We start from the raw sequence: 26,219 nt of genomic DNA on the forward strand, positions 1-26,219 counted from the left end.
TGCATGTAAAAGAAATTGAGAGATTTTGTAGTAGTAGTGATATTTTTTGATGGACCGACAAGCTAAGAAAGAATAATAATATTTATGTTGATTTATAAAAAAATTATTTTTAGATAAACAATCTTTCATTTAAAAAACATTTTTCGCAATTAAAAAAAAAAAAATAACAAATGTCTATGACTGATCTATGAATGTATATCTTAACTTCTTTCAAACATTTCACAATATTTGTAAGTTGAATGTTATGAAATGTATTATTTTCAATAATGTCTTTTTTCTAGGAAAATCTTTTTACATGCAAATAATCACATTTCAGTTGAACCAATACGGTTGTTTTAAACCTTCTCCCAGTAATATAGATAAATGTGCGACCATAAATTTTGATAAATTCATTAAAAATCCTGAGACTTGAGTGTACAAGCAAAATTGGAAACCCTGAATGAAAAAGTAAAAATCATGAAAAGAAACGCTGTTAAAAATGAAAGAAATCAAATTACTTCAAATATTTTCTATTCACTATAAACATGTTGATAAAACTTCACTTTAGAAGAAAAATATCTGAAGTAGATTCTTGTTTGATGTTGTTTGAGTACATTAAAATCTTAAGCTTAATGCTACATGTTTAATTTTTTTTGTGCCAATAGAACAAAATCAAATTGCTGATCGCCATTAAAAATCTTTTTTCGAAGAATTAACTATAAATAAATGTTTACATTATTATCACTATAATAATGATACTCATATACTATTAAAACCATTATTAGTTAATAATAAAAAACTTTACCTATTAGAATAATGTGAACAGCATTTAGTTAGTCTATTTATATTTTAGACAATGAATAGAAGATAATCAAATATATTCTTTAATAATACACAAATGCTTTTAAATCCAAGCCCTGTTTATTAATTACCACTTTCATCATACTTTCTTTTAAGTTACTTAATGAGTGTTTTTTTTTTTTACAATTTGGGTTATATTTGTGTAATCATTAAAATATAATAAGACTTACAAAAGTACTCTGCATAATACAACTCGTCAGTAAATGCTGATATATATTTATTAGATTAAGTGAATGTTGTCAATTTTGTAAAAAAAAAAATTTGATTAATGTTAGAAATTCAATTTTTTTTTTTTACCCTTTGATTATTATACAAAACATCATTGCCATTAGTATCAGGTCTAGGGAAGGGGTCCTTAAAAAATTAGTATAAATCAAAAAATAAAAATATAATTGAATATTTTAATAATGTGCAAAAATAAAAGAAGGATGGGCCAAAAACCTTGGGACCCTTCCAACTGACATAATTGAAACTTATTTTTTCTTAAAATAGGAAAGAAAACCATGAAAATACTACAAATATTGTGGAAAATGTAATTTTAATCTTGCTTGATCTTCTATACAATAGTTATAACAATGTAAAGTTCACAATTTGTCAATTTATACTTGTATTTCTTATTACAATTTACCAATATGTATAGAATTTTCCGGTAAAATAATTTGTACAAAATTTATTTTATTTTTCCTTATGTTCTTTTTTAAACATTTTTTTAAATATTTTTTATATTTATAATATACTAGAGTATTTTGAAAGTTTAGGATGGTATATAAAAGTAGTAGGAGCACATTGAGAACTTCCTCACTATACCTCACAAAGTTCCTTGAAAGGAATCCATCATCACAATCAACATTTTATACTATATACTAATACTACATATAGTATATTGATTATTTGATACATTAATTATATTAATGTTTGTTTTATTTTTCATTATCGCATATAAAAATAATAGCCGAAACATTCATGACCGTCTCATAATTTAAGCGGCCCACCGAGGTTTTCTCGCTAGCCCACAGGCTCATAGCTTCTGTATAATAGCAATTTTCTTGTTTTAAAATGCATGAATTTTAGAAATTATAGTTTCCATATTAGCTTTTATATTAAATATTATTAAATATTATATCTGTGACTAAAATTGTTGAATTACAACTTGTATACGGTACGACTCGTACCGTACGAGTATAAATATAATCAGATATTAAATGACAATTCAATTAAAATCGGTAACTAAAATCGCTTATAGTTAATAATTTTTCGCCAGATAAGATTATGGCACACACTATTTTATTTTATATTTTATTGTACATTTATAATAATCAAATTGATATTTGAAATGATATATTTTCTTTTTTGAATAACCATTTATTTATTTTTTTTTTTTTGAGGACCCCAAACAATATTTTGTGATCCCTATCTTGAAAACCTCGGCTCTACATGATTTTTATCACAGGAAACCAATATAAAGTATATAATATACATTTTTTTATAATTATAAATATTAATTGAATAATACCTTCTTAAATACCTACTTCAATAATAATGATATACATATGTAGATAGCATTTCTTGTTTATATTTTGATTACATTTCAAATGCATAAAATATTTTAAATCATGTACTTGATTTTCTGGAAAAAATAATCGTAATCATTACTTTTATCTAGATATAATATACGATAACTGTACAATCATTTTAATTATGAAATTCACATTTTTAAAAATTTATAATAAATCAATAGTTAAACTTTAGCAAATTATTTTAAAACCATACTTTTTCCAAAAATCATATTTACAAAATAGCTACTCGTATTTTGAATTTTTTTCCAAACTGTAGAATAAAATTTAAAATGTTCAAATTTGAGTTCCAATAATCAAAAAAAAAAAAAAAATTAAAAATAATAAACAGAACGAATGTTATTCCATTTGTCTAACCATCCTGGGATACCCTGTATTATACACTGTTACGTGACCTTATTCTTGACGAATATCGAATGTCAGCCGATAGAATTACTTAGTGGAATCCTTGCAATATAGTTGACCAGGCTATCTCTGCACTAGATATTCTTAAGTATCTTGATTAATATTTATAGCTCTAATGTGAGAGCCCACAAAATCGTTAATCTCGTAAAATTTATAGGTATCAAATGAGTAACACAATGATGTTTAATACTTAATCATAAAATATTGTAAAATAAATATAAACACCATTATTATACAACACCGTTAAACAATTGTTCGGATTTTAAGTTACTCGTGCTAGGATGGTAATAAATAAATTGGTAAAGTTGTATATCTCCGCCGTACAATAATATATTCAACATATCAATCGATTTGTGTAAAAAACGGAGAAGCGTTAGGCTTACATATGCATTTAATGCTTTGTTGCATATTAAGTAAATTAAACAATGGAAATTATTTCATATACATTACCCCAAATTTTAGGTTTCAAGCATATACCTCTTTTGAACAAATAAATGGACTAAATATGATGATATGGACATTAAACATATAAAATAACTGTAAGTGTAATAATGTTATTTAAGAATGGTTATTTGTTCGTACAAAAGTACTTATATATAGTATATTTTTAGTACTCATATGTTACAATAAATATTATGATAATCATGATTTCAGTGTAAATATACAAATATATTTTTATTAATTTCTATCATTATTGTATAACAAAAACATCAATAGTTAATTTTGAAGAAAATATTATATAATTTCTTTATTTTTTTAAATAATGCTAAAAGTGTAATTTATTTATACACAGTTTTCCAGAATATTTAAAATATTATTTTTATCTTATCATCAGTTGTAGTTTGAAAAATCTATACTTTGAGCATGTTTCAGTAGAGTACTATAAAAGATAAAAACTTTAAATTTCACCACATTTTAAAAAACTAACAAAATGATTTAACAGACTAAGCAATCTGATTTTTAGCCAGAACTAAAATTGTAAATATTTAGTTCAGACAAATGCGGAATTAGTGATTAATAATAATATTTTATTTTAAAATGCCATAAGTGACATGTGTTTCATATTTTTCCTCGTCCAGTACAGGTCACCGAATGACAGATAACTAACTTAACAATCTACACTTATATCTATAAGAAAAATTATCATATTTACACACAAACGATAATCTTAAAGTGGCCCCTCCTTACTCTGCTATAATAATTTTACTGATTTAATGAATAATTAAACCGAACATACAAAATGTATTAATAATAATTTTTTTATTTACAGTTTTTTATTAAAACCAAATTAAAGTATGTATTTTCGTTTTAAAATTAATTATTAAGAAACAATAAGTACCTACATTGAGGTGGCATTTTTATTAAATTTAATATTATTTATAACAGAAATAATAGACAATTGACGCGGTACACTCGGTGACGGTGATGATGTACACATGTCGCGGATGCGGTGGTCACCGTTATAAGAAAAATTATAAAAGTGACGCGGGTTAAGTTACATCACTTAATTGTATCTTAAGGGTCAAGATGAACAATATTAATAATAATAATAATAAGAACACACAAAAAAAAATTTACACAATGTGTGGCAGTGATCAAAACAAAAAGAACAAAGAAAAGGTTGAGATTTGTCTCGTTACACGGTTTCGGAAAAACAGAACGGTTCAGATGGTGGTACCTGTCGGACGTCGTAGCGACCGCTCGCGTCCCCTGACCGGTGATGGATGGGAGGACGGGGTGTCGCTACGACGTTGCGTGCCACGAAGTGGTAGTTGATGAGAGAGATAAGGGCACGGTCGGCGACGGCCGTTTCGGTAACGGCTGCCGCACGGGTCCGCGTCACAATGTAATGTAAGTTTTTGAATGGAAAATTTCTATTTGTTGATATAAAAATTCTAAAAAAAATTGAAACAATGAATTTCAAATATTTTTTCTTGAACATTTCAAATATCAAATGACTGTCAAATTGAGTATTATACAGATAATTTAAAATTATTTTTTTTATGTTTATTTAATATAAAATGTATCAGCAAATTAATGATCTAACAAATTTATAATATTTAATATCATATTTGTATGTTATACATACATATATATAAAATATATGCTGCATAAAATATAGAACCGAATGTAAAATAATTTAATCGGAAATATAGGATGTTATTTTGACGACTGTTATGCTGGTGTATACTGGACTTGATGAGGTTGTATTGGATACGTAACGAATTGTAGGAACATGTTGAGTTTGAAATATTACCATTTTTGATTTATTTATTTATATCAGTTTTTTGTGTATTATACAACCATTATATGATGCTATATGTGTATTAAAGCATAGTGAACAGTGAAATTACGATCTTCGGTGCACTTTTCAGTTAAATGATCTTCACCGTATTCAACGCACTTAGATAGGGTTGGCTGCAGTGGTTATGTGTATGGTCATTTGTTTGATATGTGTGGCTTTGTGGTGAATAATATTATTTTGTGTGTGGTCCTTCAAGAACTTTAAAAGAGTAGAGTGGTGTATCAATCTTGAAGTCTTCTATGTGTTTTCATCAATAGTCGGTTCTATGTGAAACAATGGTAAGAGTCGATGACTATTTTTAATATTAACCACACTCATGTCCTAGTTCGGCTAGAGCCATCAGTCAATATTGTAGAATGATGAAGATTTCTAATTACTATCTTATATTTTTTTTAGTAATTAGTTACCTTATATTGGTGTTTGCAGTACGGACGAAATGAGTGAAAATCTGTATCAGTATCGGTTAAGTAACCATTTTTTGGGCTGAACTAGTATGAATGATGCTGTGGACATACACAAAAAATTGTTAATACATGTGAGTAATATTAATTTCTAATTGAATATTGAGAAATCGATGATGTTCTTTACACAAATCGCTGGTATACAAGAGTGCTTAGGTGTCACTTCAGTTTAAGATAGTTACTCACATCCAAATACGGTATTAGATAGGAATACCTCGGTTTCACTGTCTGTCTTAGCCATTGCAACGTAACGATTTGATGAATGGAATAAATTATTTTTTTTTTAGTATTGTGAAGAATTGGAATAAGAGGACAGATACCATTTTGATTTAGTTATATGTGATGATCGAGACGTTGCCATTTTAGGTAGGATCGACGTGTGATGTAAAGTAGGTACTTTACATAATAATTCGATGTTCATGGGCAATTTACTTGGACATTGTTGATTAGTACACGTGTACCTGCGGTAGTGATTAGTACCGCAAATTAATAACATACAATTATACGATAAATATACTGAATTAGTTTTGACATGAAATAACCAAATCATAAAATATAAACGATTTCTTGAACTACCTTCGATTACCTTCTGTGCACGGAATAACATAAGAGTAAGATCATTTAAAAAAAAAATGTCTATTCCTCAATACCATAATTAACAATCCGTCGGTCAAATTAATATTTTGTGTGATCGTAACACTCATTTTGTAAAACAAAGGAACGAAAAGACATTAAACGAATGTTTAAAGCTTTTACTCACCGTTAGTTGATTGCGAATTATACACCAGTTTACGAATAGCTTCTGGTAAAAGTTGCCTAACGGTTAAATCACTCAAAGACTCAAAACTAGAGACATAAAAAAATATTATTGAATTTTTACACCGAAACCAGTAAAACGATAGGTTAACAGTATCGGTTAAGCGTCGAATTTTGAAAAACATACGAAAACGTGACAGTGACACATAACGATATTGACGACATCTAAACGTCCTTAAAATATTTAAACTTGTTGTACGATAAAATAAAGCATATAATATTTAAGAAATAAATAAAGTACTTACGGGGCGGTTCAGTCACTTCCGGTCTACGGCTGTGCGTACGAGCGCAGAGTAACTGTACTTCCCTCACTGATCGTGCGAAGAACCGGTTGTGAGAGGCAGAACCAAAACATTTCTAACACGTTTGTACTATAGGTTTGCCATAGGTATAAGAACGTATGAGCGTATTTTAGGGGGCGAAGGGGTGATCCCCCTTACCTGAATCCGTATTTAAGGAATTGATTATATATAAGATACACATTACAATTTCTTTTAACGTGGATCATTTTATAAAAAAATTAAATTACGCGTGTCTGTGAATACTGAATTGGACTTTTTGTCGGGTCTATACTTAGTGAAAAATCAAATAAAACACAAGAATAACTTTCAAAACATAGACAGGTGTGAAAAAAGAACTACACAAAAGTCGATCCATCGATTCTAAGTGGATCCATAAATATTAAGGATTCACCTGGTTTAAATATCACCATATCACCAACAATTTTACTTGTAAATTTTGAGTCTGAATTAAAGAAAAAATTTGAGTCACACCCCCCCCCTCCCTTCTAGAAGTCTAAATACGCCCCTGTAAGGACCGGCGTGCATCGGACTCTAGTCAGTATATGGGTTTTCGAGTTTGATAGATTAACGGTTGTCACAGTTGCGTGTTCGTCGATGTCTCATTTTTGCATGATCGAAGTCACATAACTTTAATTGTAAATCCACGTATTGCCGGAAGCAGGCAGACTGTTTCTTATTTGTCGACCGTCATTAATTAATTGCGTTATTTTAATTCACGTTGAAATATACAGTCAAATTTCATTATATGTATTTCGTGCTATTAAGTGGGTTATACCCATAGACATAATACAATATTATTATTATACTCGATCCATAATATCGGTTTCCGACCAGTGCCGACAGCTTTGATATATGCTTGTAATTGTAAAATGCGGTTACAGGTTACAATGTTCCGAAATACTCGTTTTTCGTCAGTTCTTAGCACATACCTATTGATTGAGATTATTTTAATTCTCATTGAATTCTATAAAGGGTTTTTATCATTTGTATAATACCATTTTTATTTTTTTTTTAATTTTTACATTAACACGATTTCAATACATAGTAAAAAGTGTTAATTTGTAAGACTATTATTTGTAGCAAAAAATTAATTATAAGGAAAATCTCGACAAAAAAATAAACCGTGTTTATTAATATTTTACAACTGTGTAAACTAAAACTTAATAATTTATGTTCCAAAAAACGAAAATATTTATCATTTTTTTTTTATTATTTTAAGTACATTCAATTATTTATAAATATATATATGTATAAATGTTACAAATTTACCATGATAGTATTAAAAAAATCTAAACTATAAATATATAAATAAATAAATACTCCAGACTAAAAATTTATTTATTTATTTAAACACTTTGTTTAATTTAATTTAATTTTTTAAATTAGTAATAGTCTTTATAAACACATCATTTATTACAGAAACAAATACAGATTATTCATAAAAAACATTTTATAAATGTTCCAAAAAAACCATTTAGATAATAATTATTTGGACTACTCATACTAAATGTCACAAATATATAATATATTACAAAAACAATAAATAATGGCACTCGTTATATTGTTAGGGACTAATAATTTAACACGAACAATGTCACCAAACGTTTTATAAATCTTTACAAGAGATAAGAAAATAACGAACATCCATTGTATGGTTTTTTTTTTTTTTTTAGAAAAAATTGTTCGAGAAACATTATACAACGAATTATGAACATGCAGAATAATATGTATTTTATCTAGAAAACAGTGTGAATAATGGCTGATATTATTCGTGAACGATAAACTTATTTCGTAGTGCTAAGAATTGTCGCAATAACGCATCGATTGGGTCCCCGAGGTATTTCAATAAAAACTTTTTTTTCTCTCGTTTGTTCGTCAGCGGTAGTGCATCTGTATTGACAAAAAAAAGGTTTTCGAGCTCTTCTGAATTTCGTTTTTATTGAAACTACGGCCGGTATCGATAATAATAATTGGCTTGCGCGTTCAATTGTGTTAGAACAATCACAAAATATTCTTTTCGATACGTCGGGAAAAACGATGACTATTGAATAGGTACTTTAAATCACCAAATGTGCAAGTTAATCGCCATCGAACCGTCTGAAAATCACAAACTATATACTTTTCGGATTAAATACCCAGAGTGCAAATTAAGTGATTTAGAAGTTTGATAAAATATTAATATAAGTATTTCAAACCTTTCTGATGTTCTTTTTTTTTTTTTTACAATTTATAAGAATAATTCTTATTATTTCAAATATAATTCCGCCAAAAGACCTCTAAATAAAAACTATCATTTTAAATCAGTATAACATAAGTTAAAATAAGTTAGTGTTTAAAAATATTTATGGTATATTGTATTTGTATACTCAATGAAATATATGATTTGATCAATCTTTTACATTTTTATTTATAATTAAATATGACCATATACTGTACGGATACCTTCATATAGATTACTTTATTATTTTAAAGAGTAATCGTCTAATTAATATTTTTACTAAAATTAAATCCTGTGTCGTAAAAGGAAACGGTCAGATAAAACCCATTTAAATAGAGAAAGCCAAAACGACCAAAATAATTTGATCAAAACATTTGACACACCACATATAATTATTATTATACATGGAATACAACTTAATTAATTAATAACTATTAATATAAGTATATATATAATATATGCAGGTCCACGGCGAAGGAGGACAAGCAAAAATTAAGTAAAAAATAATGTAGCAACGGATTTCAGCAGTCAATGAAACTACAAATTTAAATTAATATAAATACAGATCAAGCGTTAATTTCAGTCATATTACATTAAAATTATATTATAAATTACTAAAAATAGTATTTTATTATCAATGATTTTACGGATAACCTTATATGATAAACATAAAGGAAATTAAAAATATGATAATACGATTAGTGTGTTATGAAGCAGGCAAAATTTAAAATCAAATATTTACATCAAAACCAAATGAAAAAAATACTATTTTGTCTATCGATTCGCGTTAATGTGACACGTAAGATCATTGCATCAGAATAAAATAACTAAACTGACCAAAATGTGTGATAGTCATAATCAGGGGCACATTCAGAGTCGGGGAACTGTGGGTCAAGCCATTTCAAGAGCCATTTATTAGGGATGAAACTGAATACCTTGTAAAAAAAAAACACAATATTCTCATAAAAGTGTATAAGTATATTTATATTACATTTTAGAATTAGTGATACCACTGATAATGATTAATAAATATAATCTAATTTTATCAGCGCAACAAACATACGGAATAAAATATGATTTACTTAACTTTCTACTAAAACGATATAATTTAAAATATAAATTATGAATTGAATAATTTAAAATTTTGAATATACATGGCATTCATTTTTCAAGTAACTCCAGTGGGTCAACTGTCCAAGAGTCCGAATCAAGGTCTAAAAGGAGAAAAAAATTTCCAAGAGGCCAATTTAGCCAACAAATATTAACTGTGGGTCAACTGACCCACTGAACCCCCACTAGATCCGCTCCTGGTCATAATCCTCTTTAGTTAAATTTAATGTTAAAGAAACAAAAATTACAGGCATTATAAAAATATTATCATTTGGTCATATGTAATATTAATATATATATATATAAACGCATAAAATATTATAAACCAAGTAAACCATACACCAGAACATTACATTTTATAACTTTATTATGTGTGGAATGTATGATTTTTATATAAATAAATAACTTAACCCGTCATTGGTACACATGTAAGCGACACGTTCACACAGATAATATTTTGAGTGTAATTCGTAGAAATATTATTGAATTAATTCGATACTATTAATACCTTTAAATAACATGTTTATACATATTTACAAAAATAAATGATAACGCTAATTTTCATATTTGATTAGTTATTGCTCGACTAAGTCGAAAGTAGTGATTGAGTGAGCGTCGCGCAAACACTATACTACGAGTACTTAACGCTTTTACACCACGAGCATATACGTATCCTGCTATAACAATGAAGCAAACATTTCAGACAGTAAATAGACCTAAGATGATAAATTCAACAATCACTGATTTTTTTTTTTTATATTCAGTTTTATATAATTTATATTACTTTGTAAATAAATAAAAAAAAAAATTGAAATAAATTTTAAGTTTTTTTAATTTTAATTCATAATCTATAAATATAACATAAAATTACAAAGTACTTTTTAGTAAAGGATAAAAAAATATTTATTTTAATGCATGATTTGATTTTATTAATTGATCACGCAATTAATAATAGTATAAAGAGCGAAATATGAGCGCAACGTTCATAGTGTAGCAACCGTGTTACGAATTGTACGTGTAGTATACAATGTGTACCAATGACGGGTTAACAAACTGTTGTATAATTTACTTCACAACCATCGTTTAAAATGTTCAGCAGTTATTTAAGCAAGGTAATATTATATCATACTTATAACTTATATGTCTCTAAACCCCCCTCCCCAAATAACGTTCTATGACTAATAGCTTTGCAGGATTTTTATCACATCCATTATTACTAAATTCCTTTTAACATCTTTGTTAAAATATCATTTTATTTTTCTTAAGGTTGAAATATGTCAAAAAGACTGTCAAACAGTATGATTGATGTCATGTGCACATGTAAATGAAAGTTAGGACTAAAATTATCGGATATTTAATCGTTTTTATGTATTGGTTTGTATTTTTTGTTATACATTTTAATTTTTTAATTTTCAAACAACAATAAAAAATATAAATACTCTAAAATTAATAAAAATTTAAGAACATTTAAAAAATTATGAAAAACAAAATAAAAATCTAGAAAGTTCCATGTAATGGTCAAATATGTTAAATATTTGTACTTAAAAATGCTAGACGTATTTTATGTATATCTTGGAACAGTGAAAAATTATCAATATATTAATCCAAAAGTAGTTCATACTTTATTTTATACTATAACATTAATTTAAATGTTATATAAAACTTTGATATGTTTGTATGCAATTTTTACCAAATTTTTTATTATTTCTTTTTTGTAAAAATATTATACGCTAATCCAAATATTGTACTTTCTTATACTAGATAAACTCGATAACTTAATTTCCTCGTATTGTTTACTTTTTCATCATATCATAAAAATTACAAATTAAAAAAAATTACAAAAAAAATAAATACCCTATGCGAATTTGCAATTCTATAATACACAAAAATGAATCATGTGTAAATAAAATTAGTATCGTGAACACAATAGATCTCGTCTTCACTTAGAATCCAAAGTAAACAGATTCTTTTCTTATCTTTAAGATTTATTAGAATAATAATAGGAAAGATAACAGGAAGATAACAGGAACAGAGTGAACATACAATTAATAATGGAATTTGTTTTCGTGCTCAACGTTACGATGTGTCTTTCTACAGACGCTCTACAGACGGACGTACAATTTTATCAATAATAAGTACATATATACTAATTAGTTTCTCTCTCACATGTCTAACCCACACGATAAAGGACTCTCTTTGATTTAGCGGATACGAATACTGTTAAATAATGTTAAATACGAAAAATGTTAATCTAAAAACTCTTTCCGAGCACATAATATATGAAAATAATATTGGTATGGCTTAGGTTTAGTTTCATAATTATATATTTTACACAGTGGTTAAATGAGACCTAGTAAAATTCCGGAAAACTACATGAGTAATTTTAAGTTCAAATCGCTAAACAGTAGATTACTACTGCGCATATAGCGTAAACGATTATCGTATTATACTTTTAGATATAATACGCCGATCGAATCTTACGTACAGGCACGATTTAACTTAAGGTAAAACTTAGAATAACGCCAATGTTTCCCGTAATGGTCGAGCCACACCACAAAAGACCTTTTATACCCATGTTTCTTGTCATTTATCAATTCGCTTAACCTAATTTAACATATTTGTTGCTTACATCCTAATTGACAGTATTGGTTATATGATTATTTTACAATGTATTTTTTATATTCTAAAATGTAATAAGTATTAATCTATTTCCTATTGAGACACGAATATACAGGTTTTTTTTTATGTATCTTATGCTTTCTGTAACCTAAATTTATTATTATTAATATTGCTTAATACCACAGTATACAATGTTACACGAGCTTAATTAAATCTTCAGTGGGAACTAAAATTGTCGATATATCCTTGGATGTGAATCAGATCGACGTTAATAGTTACAACCTTAGCTGAATGAAGTCCCATTTTTCATATAGGTCACGTAAAACATATACTCGTATATCAAATTAACGAAAACCATATCCACACAGTATTGGGGAAATGCTGAAAATAGTTTGAAAATTTTCTTCGACCTGCGTATTTGCTATACATATACGAATAGTTATTGGAATCATATTACGCCAACTTAGATGATTGATGATTTGTAAAATATTTCCCAATACGATAAAAAAAACACGAATTACCATAAACAATAATTTTATTTGTATAAAAATAGAATGAAATTATAAAATAAATGATGGTCACTGTAATTTTTAGCGACCTTAATGTTGAGAAAAATTTAATTTTAAGAATATCAAACACGACTAACCTTTACATTAAGGTTAGTTTATAAAATTTATATTGTCTGCACATAACAGTACTTTGAAAACTGATTAAGAAAGTGCAATATATTTCTAAAATTAACTGGGTCACAAAATTAGGTATTTCTCGAAGGATGAAATTCGAGTAATATTTTCATAAAGGTGGATCATCAAATTTTATTTTGGATAAATGCCAACGAAACAAAACTGCTAAACGAATTTCGTTACTAAGAAATTATTTTTATACAAACCTAATTTGATTTTCTTTTAAAACTTTATTCTCACTGGATTTTCTAGATGTTTTGTTGTGAAATTAAGTTAAAAATTTATTAAATAATTAAATATCGAACTCTATAGTTATTGAAATAACAATTAATTAATTCATTTTTATACCTTTTTTCATTTTTTACGAACTATGACACATAAAATAAATAACAAACATATTAAACATATAAGTAAATCCATAGGCTTTAACAAATTCTTAAACATGTACAAACTTTTCAATCTATATGCTTATGCCAAATAACTTAATCACTGTTCGATATCAAAAATAATTCACTACACAATGACCTATTACTCATTCCAATTGTCCGAAATTTCGCCAAAATGTTCTATAAACGATTTAACATCAACCGCCTTCATAATCCTTTTACTTTTGATCCATAAACATAGACCATTATAATTGACATTGGCTTAAATATAATATAAGTTCATTATAAATCTAATTTTATTTTAAATCATGATAGTACACTAATGCCTATATCTAGTATTAAATATACACTTATCATAAATTAAGTACTACAATCGAATGGTTTCTTCAAACCAATTTTGTACCATATGATTTTTTATTCTATTCAGATTCTTCTCTTATACTTATCATAAAAATATATTTGTTTAACAATATTTAATATACCTAATATATATTTGGGCATCACAGAATATACATATTATAATATTTAAAAGGCAAAATTGAAACTGCCATGTGTACAATCCATACATCAAATATAAGAGCTTTTATGTTGTATATGTATTAATTTGTCAAAATATAGTTTAATTTATTTTTAAATTTGAACTAAAAAGTTGATTGGAAAAATAAAGAGGCTTATAACTTAAAATTAAGAAATTAACCAAAATTATTAAATATTTTAAAAGTGTATCAAACGATCTAAGTTTTAAGTTGAATTATAAAAATGTATTTTTGATAAAATGTAATAATTGTCTGATCCAATGCCAACTTAATTTTAAATTTATCTAAATTTGTCTGGTCAAAACGGGAATCTTATAATAATAAAATTTGGGTGAAACCGGCAGCGTCATTTTTGGATGAAACGAATTCCACTCGACTCTATATAGTCTGTAGGATAGAAATTCAATTTCGCCAAGTGTCTTAATATTTTATTGAAATAAAAAAAAAAATCTAGACTAACAAAAAATTAATAAAGAGCCAAAAAAAAGTAGATCTTCATAGTCAAGTAATTAAACGTACGTTTTAGATAAGTTTACTTAATGTATATTTTTTCAATATTAATTTTATCGTTCATTTAACTGTCAATAACAAAATAAATATTCAAGCAATTTGAGTATATTTCCAAATTATTATAAAAAAAATAATTATTATTATACTCGATTTCAACAGCAGTTAAAAAGCCTTACAATATAAAATAACAAAATAAAACATCCTAGCATGCTGTGTTTTTTAGATTTTTACCATAAATTGATATTGATCAAAAAGCACTATTTGAAAAGTTAAAATTCTACAAAATGATTAAAAGCATAAATATTTATTTTCACGATAAAATCATTCATTCTATAAATAAATTTAATATTTTAAAGTACTTAATTTTTTTTAAAAAATATTAAAGTACGTGAAAATAATCATTCATGTTGTATTGCAATTTTTAAACGTTTATAAAACAAACTTTGTGTTCAGATTTTTTCACAACGGACAATATTGCTCATAAACTTCATTAAATTTTATTTTGAATCACTATTACTGTAAAATGTTCATGATATAAAAAATGAATACTTTTCTGATAAAAATGAACATTGTTGTTAAGGTTTCTTTTCTTTGGTTTTCCAGGAATAATAATTGGAAATTAATCAAAAGATAATCGATCTAAAGGACTTTCTGTACATAATTTCCTACCTAAGAAGTTATCACATACAATTTAAATATATGAGATTATATATTTTACTACTCATAAGTTTTGAAAAATTAATTATGTAGAAAACAAATTAAATTTCACTTCAATAAATAATTACATTTTTGATATTTAGATTGCAGTTGCGTTCTACACGTTCTACTACGCGGTCGTACTTATCTCGCTATCTATTTGATTCGAACCTAATTTAATGTTAAACATATGCGTTTACCATTTTTAGTCCATTATATATATTTACTTAAGTACCTATAAAAAATGTAGTTCATCACTTATCGTGTTTATTTATTTTTATTAATTTTATTAATTTTTGCCTTGAGACAAATTGTGAGGAGGAAAAGAAAAGTGAAATAATAATTTTCAAATTAAATTTAAAACTCCAAACAAATCAATTAAAATTGGAACATCCCGCTATCTAACCATTGGGTCGACGATAAGACGTGTACACTACAACCATTCAATATGAGCGATAAAAATAAAAACCGCGTATCGCCAATTAAAATAATCAACGGAAACACAGTTTAAAAATAAAACACAATTCCAACCGAAATGGATCAAGACGAAATCAATTCGTTATTTGATATCGAATGGACTGAAATACAATCTTCGAAACGAACATGACACGTTAACTCAACTAGTCAAAATATTTCACCGAAAACCAAAAAAAAAAAAAACAACATTTATTAGTTCGTAACTTATAATCCTTTTGCTCAATTAGTACCAAATTATAATGGAAACAAAATATAATCAAACATCACAGATAAAGTAAATGAAAAATCATAAATACCACTACCAATTTTCATCATGTCTATAGTTGAAAATTTCAAAATATTTACGTGTAAAAGTTCAATGGAAAATATTAAAGTTAATACCTACTCATCAAATGCGTACATAGCTTTAATAAAATTTCTAAAAGAGAAAGATGCAGATTTCTTTACGTATCAACCCAAAGAAGATAAACCTTATCGGGTATTAATGAAAAATGTATACCCAACTACACCAGTTGAATACATTAAAGAAGAATTAGAACGAAATGGGTTTTCAGCTAGAAATATCATGAACGTATTACATAAACTAAGTCTTTGTTTTTTTTTTTTTGATTTAGAACCAAATCAAAGTAACAAAGATATATAGTATTTTCTCTAAAATCTTTATATTATACTAGAATTAAAATTGAAGCACCAAAAATAAATAAACAAATTTCTCAATGTATTAATTGTCAGGACTATGGTCACACATGGTCTTATTACCATGTGTTAAGTGTGATGAAAATCACAGCTCCGAATCTTGCCAAAAAGTGCCAAATTTCCAGCCAAATGTATCCACTGTGGAAATAACTAAACAGCAAACTACCGTGGATGTACGGTATTCAAAAATCTACAATAACTACGAAAATAACAGCATCATCATCAAAAATTTATTTCAAATTCAGAAAAAAACTCCAAAATTGTATCAGGTAACACTATTAATAGCACCTTTGAAATTAGATTAGCAAATAAAAAATATTTATACGCAACCGCCACTTAAAATCCCAAACCAGAAGTATCCAAAGACTCTCTAACTTTCACAACTTATCCTATTATCACTACTAAACTCCTAACTCATTTTAAACATTTAATAACTCCTCTTATATCACTGCTGATTACAGTCATCAACTATGTTATTATAAATAATGCCAACTAACACCAATCCAATACCTCTTTTCTCAATACTGATGTATAATGGTATAATCTAATATGTTAGCTAACTCCAGCGTACACTTCATACAAAAAAATTGACGTTGCTCAAATAATAGAAACTCATCTAACCCTAGCTAAAAATATTACCCAAATACACTTTGTATCGGACTAACCATCCTGATAAAACCGTCTATGCAGGCAGCGCAATATTAGTTTCAACTTATATTCAACATAATGCTCTTCCTCAATAGTAACATCATTTTTTACAATCTACTAATATATTAGTCACATTAAATAAAACCCCAGTAACAATATCATCTGTTTATTGCTCTTCTGGATAATCTATCACCCGAAATCAATTTCATGCTTTTTTATAATCTTTTAGTCACTCATTTACTATTGGAGGTGATTTCAAGATTTCAATGCCTAGCATATAAATTGGGGCTGCAGATCAAATAACTCTAGAGGAAAATGTTTTTTATTATATTCAAAAACTAAAATTTATCAGTTAGTATGCCAAATGAACCAATCTACTAACCAACACACACAAATAAACAGCCTAACGTATTAGACTTTTTCATATCATCTCATCTATTTAAAATTCAACATATTACTAATCCTAACCTAACCTATCATCCTATGCTTGAACTGTATAAAACCAATTATGCCAAAAAACTTGCTTACAAATGGCCGAACAAATTTCGTACAATTTTTTATAAAAAATTATTCTTTCTTACAAAACATACTCATCAATTCTACAGTAAATGTAATGAAAAATAACAAAATCCACTTATTTCACTAATTTCTTCTCTAACGATTCCTAGAAATCTCATCAGAAGACTAAAAATAAATTGGCAAAGAGACTTTCTAAGCCATTAAACCACAACAAAAAAAAAAAACCAAATTAATTTATACTTAAACAAGTAATTATATATTAACAAATTCAGAGGTGCTACTAATGAGTATTTTCTTCAAAAAATACACATATAATGTATAGATCTTTTAAGTTCAAAAAATTAACTTATATATATATATATATATATATATATGTATGTATATTTAAGTATAGATAGTAAATCTACTATTCCAATTATATGATTCCAATAAAAAAAAATATATTAAAATAATAATAACATATAAATAGCAGTATAAATATTGGGAACTATGGTGAGTATAAAATATAACAAAAATCAATTTTATAAGTTCAAAAAGGCATACAAATATTTTAAGTAGTGAAAATCAGGGAATTTATGAAGATTGAAAATGTAATGAATTTTTACAAATTACCAACTACGTTGTGTAATGCTGATTCATTGATAGAACTAGAAATATTTCACAATAATCTAAGGAAATCCAAACGATTCTTTATTTGTCACGTATTTTATAAGCATATAATATATTACTACGAATACCATTTGCGTACATTCACACAAATTTATCTGTACTTATTTTAAACGAAATTAATATCTATACATAAATATAATTGTATAATAAACACATATTAAGACATACCTTTGGACATGCATATGACTGATAAATTAAAATATTCTAGTTTCGATGGATTCATAATTTTCGTTGTCACGTAAAATATTCAATATATGTACATACAAATTATTAATAAATAGTAACAGTTTCAAATGTCATATGATCCTCATTAAATTTTAAGATAAGTAGGAATTACATAAAATATATTCTTATTTTTTCTTAATCAGGGGTATCCTCAAGGGGGTGTGAATGACGCAATCGCCCCCACTGGACGTTTTTTTTCCAAATTTGTTGTTATTTATTATATCACACTTGGAAAATATGTTAATGTGAATACATGTACGAAGTCGCCCAACCTATAAATGAGTCTAAAGTCACCACTAATCTTAATTTACTTACTTGAAAATTATTTAAATATAAAAGTTTCAGCTCCAATGAATAAGCGCACAAAGTAAATCCAAAAATTTAGTTATTTTTAGATATTATGTTTTTACCTTTTAATATATAATATTATATTATAATAATGCTGGTAAATATTTCATAAATTAGATTTAATGTCAGAATAATTTAATAACTAGGAGTCAATTTCAAATTATTATTTTGTATAATTCAGCTCGTTTCACGGTTTGAAAATAATTAAGTCAACATTATTGAAGTAATCCAGAATTCATTAGTTTGTATCTATTTTTAAACATTTTAGGCACAGTTTTATACATTTTTTATTCTATAAAATTAATAAAATCTAAAATATGTTTAATAGTAGTGTACATTATATAAATAGTGCCCAACCCGTGAAGATATTCTATACATCCATTGATAATTTAAAATGCGTTTTATTTTAAATTTTATAAATATTAAATCTAAAGATTAAAAAAAAAAGTAAAATTATTATAAAATATATTTTCCTAAGTGTATAAAAACATCTAATATAAACATACTTGTATATTGTATATCTACTATGTGTAACAAAATTGTATCATTGGATTAATATTGACATTATTCGTACTTCTATATTTTATAGCCCACTAGAAGATCATTTTTTATTACAGTTACCTATCGAGAAAGAAAGGCTAGGCATCACTGCATTACATTTGGAACTCTAAAATAGCTATTATTTTTTTTTTTTTACCAAAAATAAAATTTAACAAAATAAAATTATTTAACTTAGAAACACTAACTTCAATAGATTTAAAAAGTACTTTCCAATTTTAATGTTTAAAAAATTCACTATAATTAAAATCTGGTAATATACATTTTTCAGGTAGTAACTTTCAATTAAAATGCACATATAATTCAATTTAAAATGTATTTATAATTTCTGAGTAAGAAAAGGAATAAAAAAATTGAATTGGGTTTAAGAACAAATGATGGTAGCATAAGAGTGAAATTATGTATATAAATTAAAATGAGGCAAATGAAAAAAGTAGTGTAATCCAACGTGAAATTGAAAAGCTTTATGGTTAAGACGAACGAGGTAATACCCAAAACCAAGACTTTCAAATAAAACAAATACCTTTCTGGCACTATAACATCAAATGAATTATTTACCACTGGATCTTGTTAGTACAGAAATGTTTATAAATTAATCATAAGATCAACAATGCAATTACTAAGACTAAATTTGGTACTAAATTTGAATATAAAAATAATTTAAGGATTTGAAGAAAAAACCCATTTTTGATAAAACTAAGCTAAAATTACAAATTAATTACGTTTTGAGCAGATATTTATGTACAGTGCTGAGACATATCTCAACAGAACAACTGTACAAGCGTGACGTGTTTGAATGTAATAATATAATTTTTTTTTCAAAATGTTTCTAAAAAAAGAAAAAAACCATTTTAGCATCTGACTATTGTCAAATTGAATACTTCTAACAGCTGTGCTTCTTATTGAACCATTTTATTTCGTTATTCGTGGTTTAGTGAAGCTAAATAAAATAAAATAGAAAAAAAAAACTCTTTTCTCTCAAAACAATTTTGCCTTTGTGCAGTTATTTTTTTTTTTTTTTTTAACTCTTCCTAAGTTTCTCGCCTCTCGCCCTTAACTCACATAACAGAAAGTGTTTTTCCGACCTATTTTCCAACTACAACAATTATATACCAATATCACACGTTTCATTATATATATATAGCTTTACTATTATATGCTCTAAATGAGTTTACGTAAAAACTTATATCGTTTACAACTCTACATATTAGTCAAAAAATTAAAATCCTTAATTAAGATCTCTAATTTTTTTTTTTTTTTATTCAGTTGAATGAGAAACATCAGAATAAAATTTAAATAAAAAAACCAATTGGTTTTAATATTAAACAATACCACGACATACTTTAGATATTATATCCAGTAGGAAGAGACTGCGGTCCGTTAAGCATGTGAAACGGTTTTTTTTTCCTTCGACGAAGCGTCATTTTCACCAAATATCGATTTTCTCGCATACTTAAAATATTTGTTATTCTGATAGAGTCAGCAATAAATAATCGAATAGTGTAGTATATGCATATATATATATATATATATATATATATATATAAACATGCGCAAGGGAACGGTCGGAAAATTATATATGTCCAACAATGTATTTGAGCCACGAGCAAACAAATTGAATCGTAAGTTTACGTTTTGATTTGTCAGTCCGATATTTTAGATAACAAATACTAATTGTATGCAAATTTTTTAGTTTTTTTTTTTTTTTACAAAGCAATAAATATATGTGATTTCACCATCAATAAAGTTGTCATAGATATTTACGCTGCCTCGAAAATAACCCGTCTCTGATACAATGTAAACAGCATACATATATTAAAACGTTTCTGAGATGACGTTGCGAATTTCTATTTTTAAAACATTTATCTATAATATTTATTTTCAAAAATGCCTCATAATATTTAAACGAATGGATGATTTTTTAATTAACTTCTGCGTAAGTAGTATTGTTTACAAGTTTTTTACCCGCGTTAATTGTTTTTTGTTGCAATGTTTTTTTTTCCTTGTAAAGTACATAAGTAATTTAAATTAAATTATGGTGCTATACATCGAATTAATCTAGAAAATTGTTCAATGTACCAACATATATTCCAGATACTTAAGATACTAAAAAAATACAAATTAAAATGAAAGATAAATATTTATTGAGATTTAAGCAAAACCATTTCTTTTAAAATTCTATCATTCTTAACTTAATACACTATTTTTATTTGTTATTTTTATACTAAGCTATTATAAAAGAACTTGCATTTTTACTTTTTTGTTAGAAGACATTAGATTTCTTTATTTGTATAAGTGAAGAATATTTTTAAATAGGTAGTTTAAATGTGTTAAAAGCAAACTCAAAATAATAGTTATATTAATTCGGTTATTTTGTTAAAAATATGAGTGTTATTAGCATGAAGTTGAATTTAATGTACTAGAATTTTTTTTTTTTTTTTTTTTTTTTTAATTCCGTCCAATAATCTAAACATAAAATAAGAATTTTATTTTATTTTAAAATGTAGAACTCCTAATATCTGCGAATAAAATTGTTTTTTATATGCATAAAATTGGTATAGTAAAATATATATATATATATATATATAATAAAACATTTCAAATATAATCTTACAAAACTAAAAATAATAAATAAATGCTTATTCTAGAGCTAATTTATTTGAATAGGAGAAGTTATTTAAAACGAGGTCATATTAAACTCATATATGTTAAGAAATATAAATCCTTTAGTTCTTATTTATTAATTTCTAAAATGTATTTATATAAGATATTATTTTTAAAATAGGTTTGTACATTAAAAATATTAATAAAATAATTTTTCTTTACTGTATTGTGTTTAGAGTTTTGTAGTTTTTTCTAAAACTAAATTAACGTAATTGTTATTTTAGGAATTTAATATTTCTAAATTTTCATTGATATCAAATTTTATATTCTGGTTATTTTCTAACACATTTTTAGCATTATTGTATATTATTTCCATATAAAATATTTATATATAATGTAATTTATGAGTATAACCATTTACTAATTTTATTTTTATTATTTTATTAAAAAAAAAAAATCTTAATTTTATTCAGATACATAAACTGTTTTATTAAGCAGAAAATAAATTAAATCAATATATACCAGAATCTTAAAACGTAATTCTTTTCCTAAAATTAAATTTTGGTCCACAAAGTAAATATTTTCTAATAAAATATATACAAGTATAATGACACTTTAAAAATAAAAATAAACATATTGGCTTATATTTATTTAAGGTAAAGGAAAATTGCAAAGAAATAATTGTTCAAATTACTCTATACTTTTATTTCATTCTTTTTAAAAATTAAAACTGTATTTTAGTTTGGTATATTTTGTGCTTTGATTCTTTTTTCAATCATGTTTTTTAAAGTATCCTTTTTATGGTAACCCAATTTCTATTAATACTGTTGTATTATAACATAGAATATAGATGATACCTAACACCTAATTTGATTTAATTATTATTATAAACATAAAATGAATATATTGCCAGCAAACGCACATACACGCATATGCATATACACACCACCTTTACGAAATGCTGACCATATAGACTGCAACAGAATAAAACGTCTACCGCAAGACGTGATATTGGTTCGTTCTACTGCCATCAATGTGGAGGACGGAACGCTGCCCGATTTACGAGTGAAGTGATCATTCTTATTTATTTTTTTTTTATTAATAATATTTTTCGTTATCTTTAATTAAAAGGTTTTAAATATAATTATAAAAGGTGTTCATATTTAATAATTTTTCTATTTTACGTACTTGTTTGAGTATATGAGAAAGTTGGTACATTTACAAAAATGGTATTAAAACTGTATTTCAAATCTCAATCCAGTGCTAGATCATATTCTTTGTCAGTTTGAGGGAAAAGTACACTATTGTTAGCTAAAGGTTATCTCATGCTCGAAACATCCAGTGTTAGATCTTATTCTTTGTCAGTTGTTTCGAGTGTAAAATAACTTTAAAGCTACTAAGAGAAAGTAAGCCTTTTAAAAAAACCTGTTTTCGACTATTCTATTAAGCAGTGCTTATTGCATTCTTTATCACTTAAGAAGGTAATCGTCCGGGTCAATTATAAGGTTTTTTCTTATGTGCTTGTTTGACAATTAGAGTGGCCAACAACCGACAAATACTTCGTTTTTGTGTTTTTATACGTCAAGCCTTTGCGTGGTGTATACGACAATACCGTATTACATTACTTAAGCAAAAATATTTTGCATTTTCTCTTTAATTTTCTCTTTAATAACTATTACAATAAAATTATGATCTTATTGTAATATTAAATAAATAACAATAAACACTAAGACCGAAATTAATATTTGAGTTTTGACGTTCAGCTTTTCATACCAAATTTTGATGATAAATGTACAATGGACGTACATTTTTGAAGTTCTTAAATAATGTAATCATGCTGACAAATGTTTTTTTCTTTTTTTTAAATTAAAATAAATATAGGAAGTTAAATATTATTTTCGAAATAAAAAATTTGAATTAAGTCAAAACAATAAATATTTATTTGGATCTAAATAGCACTACAATACAGTATCGTATATTTATTAATCCTTAACATATTTTCCAATTTAAAAGTAATCTAAGTCTAATTTCAAATATTAATTACATTACATTAAATGAGAATAATACATCTTTTAATTTTTTCTAAATCTTATAATTTTATAGTTGTAAATAAATTAGTGGTAAATGATAAAAAATAATAAAATATTTTTCCACTATGAATATTATATGTAATACAATTATGAGCATACTACTTTCACTCATAAGTTGTGACACATTTTAAAATAAAAATTATCTATGATTAAAATATATAAAAGCTGAAATTACTACAGCAAAACATATAATAATGTTTTATGTGAAAACAGATTTTACGAATTTCTCATAAATGGTACCATTATTATGAAATAAATTGAAAATGAAAAAGTATAAAATTGATTTTGATTTCATAATTTTGATTCACATGAAATGTAGTCTTATAGGCTAAATTTTTCACATAGACATAAAAGTTAAACTTTTAATTAAAACTGGGTAGGTATAATGAAACACATTATTCTGTAAAGATACTACAAAAATATATTTTTACATCGAACAATGAATATACCATGAAACTAATTTAATGCTCAGTTATTATTAACTATGCATTTTAATTGATTTTGTAATGTATATTTATGTAAAAACAGGTTTTTGCATAAAAAGCGCACTGTGTTTCTTTTAATATTTAAGATCAATATTAGTGTCGAAGTAAAATACATAATATTTAATCATAATCATTTAAATATAGTATTTCCTTAAATCAATACATTAATTTATTCGTAAATTGAACAAGAATAAATTTAATAATTAATTAGATGCCTTTATGATAATCCATGTTGTAATTTTAAAATTGTAACAAATTATTTTATTTTAAAATAATCTCAACTTGAACAACTCAGAATCATGTAATTCTACTGTGAAATATTTCATTAACAGTTTCAAATGTTCTGAATCCCGAATTTATAATATATACATGTTAATATAAAATATTTCAGTTTTCGCATTTAAATTCTTAATTATACAAGATATTAATGAATCAATATTTTTATTGCTGATTACTTTCATTTATATTCTGAATAAAACAAGTACAACTTAAATAATTTTAAATATTAAAACATAATTTTCAATTAAACTCAACACGAAATGGACATAATTATATTTGTATTTAAGAAAATGTATGATTTTACGATACTAAACGTAAACATATATACAATAGATATATTTTAATAAAATATAATTCGAATTTCCCATCTACTTTTAAAAAAATTTCTCAAACATTCTATAAAATAGGAATTCAGTGTAGAGTTAGATTATTTATATAATATATTTTATTTTTATAATTTTGATATGTCAAAACTAGATCGAATCTGTAGAATTAACATCCAAGTAAAATTCAGATTATCATTAATAAATCGGCTGCTTCAACAAATGGAACGTTTTAGTTTTGTAGACAGCTTAGTTAACCAAAACGGCATATGCATCATGAAGATAAGATCCAGAATTACATAGACAAATTCAGTTTTCATGAATAAGAAAAAAGAAATAATGTTCCAATAATATGAGTATTAGGCTGAGGAAATCCTTCGTAAAATGATACGTATGGAATGTGTTATACGACTAGAAAACCTGAACATTAAATAAGGAAGAACAAAGAATCATTGAAAGCGTTGAAATATAGTGTTGAGTAAGGAAGTAAGAAGCTACGAATGAGTTGGATAGAACATTGCACCATTGAAAACAAATATAATGAAATAAATGAACGCAAAAATGTATTAAATATCATCAAAGATGATATGCCACATATTGAGACACGAAAATGAACTGATTATAGAATAATAGAAGGGAAAAATACCAAGAACGTTCGAGAACTTCATTTGTCGAGAAAATGATCTTCATTGCAGCTGCATGAAACTAAAAATGTTATCTGGAAACAGGAAAAAGTAAAGAAAACGTGTTCGACTACAATACCAACTATTGAGTTGAATATAATAAGAAAAAAAATAAAATATTATAATAACCAGAACAATTTTTTTTTTTTTTTTT

The 26,219-nt window shown here is 25.7% G+C and overlaps 1 protein-coding gene across 1 annotated transcript in view; it reads right to left on the reverse strand.

Moving 5' to 3' along the window:
• The window catches only part of LOC112692894 (glutamate receptor ionotropic, NMDA 2B), a 384,123-nt gene that overhangs the window by 219,841 nt on the left and 138,063 nt on the right, over nt 1–26,219 (reverse strand). Inside the window, exon 3 of the mRNA XM_025567711.1 lies at nt 5,532–5,627. The gene's annotated coding sequence lies outside the window, so the exon portion shown is untranslated. The remainder of the gene's footprint in view (nt 1–5,531; nt 5,628–26,219) is intronic.

This window comes from Sipha flava, unplaced genomic scaffold (genome assembly GCF_003268045.1).
Source record: "Sipha flava isolate LNK unplaced genomic scaffold, YSA_version1 78_pilon_pilon, whole genome shotgun sequence".
Taxonomy (NCBI): Eukaryota; Metazoa; Arthropoda; class Insecta; order Hemiptera; family Aphididae; genus Sipha; species Sipha flava.